The sequence below is a fragment of the Petaurus breviceps genome, unplaced genomic scaffold, assembly GCF_028583685.1.
Source record: "Petaurus breviceps papuanus isolate PSGF00001 unplaced genomic scaffold, PetGlider_PUasm1.0 126, whole genome shotgun sequence".
NCBI lineage: Eukaryota > Metazoa > Chordata > Mammalia > Diprotodontia > Petauridae > Petaurus > Petaurus breviceps.
This window is the reverse complement of record NW_027185655.1, coordinates 49,041,290-49,050,788: the sequence shown is the minus strand read 5'-3', so window position 1 is coordinate 49,050,788 and position 9,499 is coordinate 49,041,290. Positions and strand designations below refer to the sequence as shown.

General features: G+C 35.8%; 1 pseudogene; it reads left to right on the top strand.

Moving 5' to 3' along the window:
• Nucleotides 1-571: 571 nt before the first annotated feature.
• LOC138170824 (cyclin-Q-like) overlaps nt 572-9,499 on the top strand; it is a 35,870-nt pseudogene continuing 26,942 nt past the window's right edge.

Sequence of the window (9,499 nt, the reverse complement as noted above, 5' to 3'; positions counted from 1 at the left end):
ATAAACTTAAAACCAATCAATAATATTTTTAATTTTATTTATTTTCAATACTCTTTTGGGAAATTCAGTAGTTCTATAACGATCCTCAGCTATTCCCTGCCACAAAATCACACTTATTAACACCAATGAAAGTAAAATTATGGAATCTAAGTGGCACAGGGTATAGAGTGGTGGGTCTGGAGTCAGGAAGACTTATCTTCCTGAGTTCAAATCCGGCCTCAGACACTTACTAGTTGTGTGACCCTTGGCAAGTCGCTAAAACCTGTTTGCCTCAGTTGCGTTATTTGTAAAATGAGCTAAAGAAGGACATGGGAAATACCTCCAGTATCTTTGCCAAGAAAGCCCAAAATGAGTCTTGAAGATTCAGACATAACTAATGTGACTTAACAGAAAGTCAAGCTATATGAGTTTGAATTTTGGAAAACTGCTTTCAAAGGAATAAAAATATGTAATGATTCAAGAGGGTATTGCAAAAGCACATTTTAGGTGAAAACAAAATGTAGTAAAATCCTGATTACAGGTTTGTAAGAAATGGTATTGATGACATTGTAAAGGTCATTTATGGTAAAAAATGAATGTGGATGAGTCTTGTAGAGAAGGTAAGTAGGGGGTAAGAGATGGGCAGTATGTGTACTGCATGCATATATGCTAAATATTGAAAGAACCAGAGGATAAACCCCAGAAGGATTTGTGTCAAAATAGAGGATAAAAATTATAAAGTACAAGAAATAATTTGTGAGTTAGGTTTGTTTTAGTGAAAAGGAATATAGACATAGATGATACCACATAACAATTTTAGAATTGATAGAATATGTAATTTGAAATGTTGTCTTACCTCTGCATCTAACAAAATCTCAATACTAACATGTTTGTTATATTTTTTTTTCCTTGGAGAATATTGGGGCTAGAAATAGTATTCATTTATTTTCATTTTATATGGTAATATATGAGTTTTAAACTAAACTAGCAGTGATTTAAATCATTTGCAGCTTTGAAAGATTTCTTTCGTTTTCACCAAGTCCTTGCTGACTCAAGCATTTTTTATATTATTTTGCAGGATATTGTCCCCAAAATTCTAGGGTACTTCACTTATTAAAATCTGGTTGTTGCTGTTGCTTTTTCCTACCTCCCTCTATGTTTATCTTTGTTCTTTTATTTGTATTCTGTAATTATCAACAGAAGACATTAGTCAATCACAGTAATAAGAAGCATCATGGTATAGTGAAAAGAGCAGTGGTTCTTTTTTGGGGAGATCTATGTTCCATTTCCATCACCATCATTTTGTGACCTTGGACAAGTCATTTAACTTCATGTACATCAGTTTCCTCCTTAAATTAAGGAGGGTATATGTAATGTAATGCCAAGGAAAGGCAACTTCCCAAGGTTCAAAATACCAGCATAGGTGCTCTCCATTTTATTCAGCGACCAACCAAGAACAGAGAAGATCAAAACATGACATCATTCAAAATACAGCATTTACTAAGGGTGATTAAATAATCTCCAAGTACTACCTCACCCCAGGACCTTCCAATCATTCAATCAATTACAAAGTCCCTGTTCTAAATACTACTCCACCCCTAGGCTGTACCTTCATTTAGTCCACCACAAAGCCCCTCTTCTCAAATGGAGATTAGTTTCCAAACATAAGTAAAATACCTTCATTTGTTCAATCACAGAGCACAAAAAGGTCAAAAGTTCCCCAACCCTGGATCACAATTGAATCTACCCCAGAGTTACATCAAGTTTAAGCACAGCACTTAATATCCATATGGAGGTCTTTTCTTCTGAGGCAAGTTCTCAGCAATCTTAGTTCCTGGGGAGACAAGGCTTAGCAAGGCCACAAGATACATTGCCAGTCCCTTCATTAATTCATCCTCTGTCTGTAGAACAGTCCTAGAACCCCTGAAAACATTAGCAAAACCCTCTCCCAGGATTTCTGTAAACATACAAAAAGAAAATCCTTCTTCAGGGCTTCTGAACTAACAGAAAGGTTCCCAGACCCCTGCAACAACAGCACTGTCCTTCCCCAGTGGACAGTATTCACTCTCTGTCTGCAGGACAGTCTCAGGGCTTCTTAACCAAAAGCCAGGTTCCAGGACTTCTTCAACAACAGGACTGTCTTTCACCAGTGGACAAATCTGGCAAAACAACATCAAAACAGACAGACAAAGTACCAGCAAAACAGCCATGTCTCCTCAGTCCTTGGCAGCTCAGGGGGCAGGTCTCAAAAGTCCAGGGCAATTCAAAGTGGCCCCCAGCAATCCTTCTCAGTCTCTCTCCCTGCCTCCAAGAGGTGCTGCTTCCAAAAAGTTCTTCTGCCTCTCTCTTGTCTCTCCAAATCTACGTCACCAGCTCCTCCCAGTTCAGGACTCTCTTTTCACATCAACAAGTCCATCCCACAGGTGGGATTAACAAGCTCTGGGTTTTAACACAATCAGATTGAAAACAAAGCCAATACAGGGGAATCTTTAATTGCCATTACTATCACAGTATATAGTTTCAGAAACCATTTGCAGCTATCCTCCTATAATCCATTCTGCCAAAATACATGAATTTTCCAAGGAAATCTGCCACTAAAAACTAAATAAATAAAGGTATTCTAAAAGAAAAAATAAAAAAAAATACAAAATAGAAAATACTACATGTGAAATATTGGGTCAATATATGCAATAACTTCTATTGGTCATTTTTTTTTTCATTTGACAAGGTAACTGTTCACTACAGATCCATAGTTTTTAGATCTATCCTTTTCATTTTTCAAGGTTTGTAGTTGCATTGTAGCAAATCAGAACATTATTTTAATGACATTCACTTTTATAGTGAATAGGAAATTTCAAAAGACATTCAATTCTCAATTTTATATGTCAATGTAGATTAAGCATCATGTAGGTAAAACTTTTCAATCCCATCTTTTTTTTTTCTGTTGGATTGCTTTAAAGTATGGACATTGATTGGGATTTTCTACAGTCATTTCATTGTCCTTTCTCATCTTCGAGCAGAAGTAATAATGAGCAGAGAAAGGTCCAAAGATAAACATAGAGGGAGGTAGGAAAAAGCACCAACAACAACCAGATTTTAAAAAGTGAAGTACAGGGGCGCCCAGGTAGCTCAGCGAGTAAGACCACCAACCCCAGTGTCAGGATGACCTGGGATCAAATCTGGGCTCAGATACTTAGCACCACACCCAGAAACACCTGGCCATGTAACCTTGAAAGTTACTTAACCCCAATTGCTTTAAAAAAATTTTTAAAAAGTGAAGTACCCTAGAATTTTGGAGACAACATGCTGCAAAATACTATAAAGAACACTTGAGTCTGCAAGGACTTGGTGAAAACTAAGGAAATCTTTCCAAGCTGAAAATGATTTAAATCACTGCTAGCAAAATTGTGATATTTCAGTAACTTTATATAAATGTGTTGATTAATGTAGCCCATAATCATCATGCAGTTTTATAAAACAAGAAAAAAAATCATTTGTTTTTAAATTAATTCAGGGAAGATCAAAATGCAGTTAAATACAACACATAAAACAACAGAAACAATTAAAACATTACTTTACTTTTTTCTTACTAGAAAATTCCATATGTTTGAAGAAAATGACCTTGGCTTACAGATATTGATTTGTATGTTTATTTGTTATCTTCTTTCCCTCTGCCATTCTGAAAGCTTCATTACTTCATAAGCATAAAATAAACAGCTCTTCAGCCATAACTCATTGCAACAATGAATTGCAGAACTTTAAAGGAAGCATCCACCCTAGAGATGAGGTCAGCTAACTTCATTCTTTATAATCTGAAAGGAAACACTTGATGAGGGAGAATGATAGCTTCTACATTAAAATTTAGAAATGAAATCAATCTTATTCTTTGTCACTCATATGGCAGTCATTGTCTGAATCCATGATGTGCATTTGGATTGAGGTGTGGTCACACTTGAGGGCCAGTGACATTTCCTGATGTGAGGATATCTCTGTTCCCCTCTTAGTAAAAGAGCCCTTTGATATTTGGTCAGGAGTGTGATGCCTATGACACTGTCTCCCTTCCCTTTAAGTGTCCTCTCATTTTAATTTCTACTTTAGCCAGGAGACAGACTTCTGGCTGTGAAAATCATGACATGAACTTAATGAAAGTACCTAAATTTTCATCTTTAAAATGATACCCAAGTATCGGTTTCTGCCCCCTATCAACTATGTGACATGTTTACAAACCCAGGAGAAACCTAGGGCTTTAACTACTCTGTTCCTGCTTTAAAAGTGACTTCTTTGTGTGTCTGGTCAAAGATTCATCAGTTCATTTGCAGCTAGAGAGTGGTGAAGGAAGATACGCTGAATGTATTGTGAAGATTGCAGGAAAAGATTCTGTAGCTCTAAACAGTATTTTACAATCTCATACAGTGCGTGGAACAAGTCTGCTTTCTGCCTGATCCAAAATAAAGACCAGAAGAAAAAAAAAACAGGCAACAATAATAAAACCCTTGCATATCTATCCCCATCTAACTTCCTTGACTTTGTTTTCTTGCTTTAGCTATCTCCCTAGTGTCTGCCCTGTGGCTTCTAGGTCTCCCCTGTATGATTGTTTTATTTGAATTTTTCAGCTAAATTCCTGTCTCAAACCTTGTATTCATCTTGCATTTTGTGTAATTTTTTTTCATTCTCATACGTTACTGAATATCCAAAACATAATAAAACTTAGCTGACTGGTACTGAATCTTTCTTTTTTTTTAAGCAATTGGGGTTAAGTAACTTGCTCAAGGTTACCCGACCAGTTATTTTGTGTGGGTGCTAAGTATCTCAGGCCGGAACCGATCCCGGGTCTCTCAACTCCAGGGCCAGTGCTCTTACTCACTGCACCACCTGGCCACTCCAGTACTGAATCTTTCAATAAGAAAGCATTTACACAGCACACTGTGTAAGGTGCTGGGCATTCTAAGACAAAAACAGTAGACTCTGTCCCCTCTAGATGCTTAAATCCCATCAAAGGAAACAATATACAAGTATATAATTATGTCTAAAATACAGCTGGAATTTGCCTCAGAAGACTTCATGGAGAATGAATCACTTGAATGTAATTTTGAGGAAAATAAAGGATTTTAAGATGTGGAAGTGAGATGAGAGGGTATTTCAGGCATTGGGCACAGCCAAGGCAAAATCTGGATGTGCCTTCAGCATAGATATTTCTTTAAACCAAAATTTTCTTTTGGTATAAAACATGTAGTTGGGTACTACAAGTTGACTACCCATGTTGGCAGTGGCCCAATGGCACAAGGATGCCATAGAGAATAGGAAAGAGCTCAGAAAGGTCAATAAAGGATTCAGACAGTTTTTACTTGCTTCACATTAAAAAAAAAATCCATCAGTTTCTGCTCTCTTTGCTACATGTTGACTCTCAAAGTACACCAGCAGCAGGTCACTTAGGATCATTGGAAAGGACCTTAAAGGTCAAATACTCCAAAACATTCATTTTATAGATGTGAAAAAATAGATGAGTTCCAGAGAGGTTGTGACTCTCTCCACAGACACAACCAAAACAAGTTATCACAGGAGTTTGCAATATGCACAGATTATCTCCAATGGCATATGGAGGAAATGAATTATTTGCTTCTGGAAGATTCATGATGAATGTGGAATGGAAACATTTGGAAATGCTTCTACAGACATGTTGTAGTTGATTTAGACTGCTAATCACATCATTAGAATCCTTTGTAATGAATGAATAGCCAGAACCAATGGCACCCTTGAAAAGGACTGATTCAGCCTTCCTCAGGTCTCTGACCACTTTCTCTTCAACTATTTGTTCGTGTTTTAACTTTCTCATTCACAGCATCCAGTAAAAGACAGTGTTGTAATTGGGGAGACGTCAGACCTTCTCTTCTAAGGTCATTTGGTCCTGTTAATGAAGTCTTGGTTTTATTTGTTTGTTTTGTAACTGTCTTGGCTTTTGTGCTTTCACTTTAGGTAAAGGAATAATAATGGTTCAGTATATAGTTGGTTTTATTTTTCAGTGTTGATGTCTTGAGGAGAAAAGAGTAATCTTTGGGAGTGATTTTTGAGATGCAACACAGCAATAACTGAGTCAATAAGTCATATTGCTGTGAATTTACATTTGGACATGAACTTGGTGCGACCAATGCTATAGAGAAACTGAACTGAATTTGAACTAACTCTACCCAGACCAAGATAGCACAGAAGAAACTAGGTTCCTCAAGGATTGAAGATAAAAATATTTGTACTTCTAGTCTTGTTATTTTTAAAATTAAATATACCTTTGTGAAAGCTAATTAATGTAAAGCACTTAAAAGTAGGACACTAGTTAACACCACTAATAGTGAGGAAACAAAGAAAATTAGTGCTAGAGGCTGTGAGAGTTGAGAAAGACATTTTAAGTTTTCAACAAATACTAGAGTATTGGGGGTCAAATGTAGACATTCTGGTTCCAGGAGAATGAGCACATCATTAACATTAAACAACTTAAAATTTAAGAGACTGAAATAGGAAAATTGATTTAGGTAAGATGATTCCCCATAACTGCACATGTGTGCTGTGTGCCTCCCAAACATCTCACCTGACAATGTCAATACTATTGAAATTCAGTTCTGCACTCATAGGGCCAATTTATAGAAGGTGGAGGAGGAGTTGGAGGAGGAAGAGAAAAGAGGAAGAGAGAGGAAGAAAAAGGAGGAGAAGAAGGAGGAGGAGAAGGAGGCAGAGGAGGAGGAGGAGAAGGAGGAGAAGAAGAAGAAGAAGAAGAAGAAGAAGAAGAAGAAGAAGAAGAAGAAGAAGAAGAAGAAGAAGAAGAAGAAGAAGAAGAAGAAGAAGAAGAAGAAAAAGAAAAAGAAGCAAAAGCAGCCCCAGCAACAGCAGAAGAATAGGCAGATTGGATGCAATGAGAGATATTGAGAGGAGTGTGTGCCCTCTTCTTAAGAGTTATGGGGCACAACCACTGCTTCCAGCTTTATAGATCTTAGTTGTGTTCATAAAATAGCCTCTAGGTATTTTAGAAAATGGAAAGTAAATTAGTTTAAATGTTCCAGTGGGGGTCACATTTTCTTACCCTATTCTCACTTTCCCCAGCATCTTATTGTCAATTTCTGGTTCCTTCATCCCTATGTTCCTCCCTAGGCCATGCTCTATACTTCCCTATACACAGTCCAAGGCAATTTTAACTTTCTATTTAAACCTGACTTTTAAGAACATTTCAACTGCTTCAATTGTAAACTCAAGGGCAGCATGTACTTCATTATTAATGTAACCATCCTGTTCCTAGAAGATAACAAAGATTTCGCTATAGTTGCCAGCCTTTGAATTCCAGACTGCAGGTTGCATCACTGATTTATGAAGCTTGATGGTTATAATTAAAGTAAGTAGAAGCCCTGCAAAATATCTTTTTGAAATTTAAAATTTTTTATTCTTTTCTGCCTGTGGTTTTGGGGAGACAATACTTACAGTCACTGTCTGAGTACTGCTTTGAGTAAATCTCATAAATTTTGGTGTGCTATCTCATTGTTGTCATTCTCTTTAATGAATTTTTTTCTATGATTTGTTCTTTGATTTACTCATTCTTTAGCATTATATGTCTGACTCTTCATGATCCCTTTTGGGGTTTTCTTGGCAAAGATACTGGAGTGTTTGCAATGTTCTCTTCCAAATTATTTTAGAGATCAGGAAATGAGGAAAACAGGGTTAAGTGACTTGCCCAGGGTCACATAACTAGTGTCTAAGGTCAGATTTTAACTCAGAAAGATGAGTCTTCCATGTTAAATTTGATCTTCTCAGATTCAGTACATTTTACTTTTTTCAAGAATATGCTGGGTAGTGATTCTGTCATCCAAATGTTTTAGCTATTTCCCCCAGCTTTGCAGGATCTATAAACTTGATTTCCATGCTATCTATGCCTCTTTCCAAAACACTGATGTTAATTAGCTAACCTCCCAGAATAGATCATTGAACATTCAACCAGAGTTTTTTTTTTTTTTATGCTTACAGTGAATGAGAAATGACTGATTTATTGGCCTAGAACTATTCAACCAATTCTTTCTCTCCATTTGTTCTTCCTGGTTTAAATATAAGCACCACATTTGTGTTGAAAAAAGGAATTTGTTAAGACTCTTTGATTATTTTCATTAATTCTTTAAATATTTGATATTTCACTTTTGAAAGCATCTGCCCCTGATGATTTTTTTCCCCTATTAGTGAGTTCATTGACGGCTTGTTCAATTTCTTTTTCTTCTTTGTAAGATTGGGTCACTTAAAAATTCTAGTTCGTCTTTGGTTAACTTGGATAATTTATATTTTTGTAAATATTTATCCATTTCACTTGGATGGTCAGATTTATTGGCATATTTAGTTGCAGAAAATAGCTCCTAATAATTGCTTTAATTTTCTTTTCATTGATAGTGAAGTCACACTTAAAAAAAATTAATCCTGGTAATTTCTTTTTCTTCTTTTTATTAAAGTGGCCCACAATTTATTTATTTACCCCTCCACCCGCCATAAATCATTTTCTAGTTTTATTTATCAGTTCAATTGTTTTCTTGCTTATAATTTTATTATTCTCTTCTTTGATTTTCAGGATTTCCAATGTGGTGTTCAATTGGGGATTTTAAATTTGTTCTTTTTCAATTTTTTTTTGGGGGGGGGTTGTTGTTGAATTCATACCCAATTCAATTGATCTGCTCTTTCTCTGTTTTGTTGATGTAAGTTTTATAGATATAAATTTTCCATGAGTACTGCTTTGACTAAATCTCATAAATTTTGGTGTGCTATGTCATTGTTGTCATTCTCTTTAATGAAATTATTGTTTCTATGATTTACTCATTCTCTAGCACTATGTTATTTAGCTTCTGATTAATTTTTAATCTATCTTTCATGTCCCTTTCATTGAATAAAATTTTTGTGTTATGATCTGAAAAATATGCATTTAATATTTCTGCTTTTCTTAATTTTATTTTTAAGGCTTTATGCCTGAACACATGGTCAGTTCTTATATACCATTAAGAAAAAAAGGTATGCACATTTACCAGTCAGATTGGCTAAGATGACAAAACAGGAAAATGATAAATGTTGGAGAGGATCTGGGAAAATTGGAACACTAAGGCATTGTTGGTGGGATTGTGAAGTGATTCAACCATTCTAGAGAGCAATCTGGAACTATGCCCAAAGGGCTATAAATAAGTATATATCCTTTGATGCAGCAATATCACTTCTAGGGCTTTATCCCAAAGAGATCATAGAATTGGGAAAAGGACCTGTATGTACAAAAATATTTATAGCAACTCTTTTTGTGGTGATAAAGAATTGGAAATCAAGGGCATGCCCGTCAATTGGGGAATGCCAAAACAAATTGTGGTATATGAATGTAATGTAATTCTATTGTGCTATAAGAAATGAGGAGGAGATGGACTTCATAATAACCTGGAGAGACATATACAAACTGATTCTGATTGAGGGAAGTAGAAGCAGGAGAACTTTATATACAATTACAGACATACCATATGTGTGATGA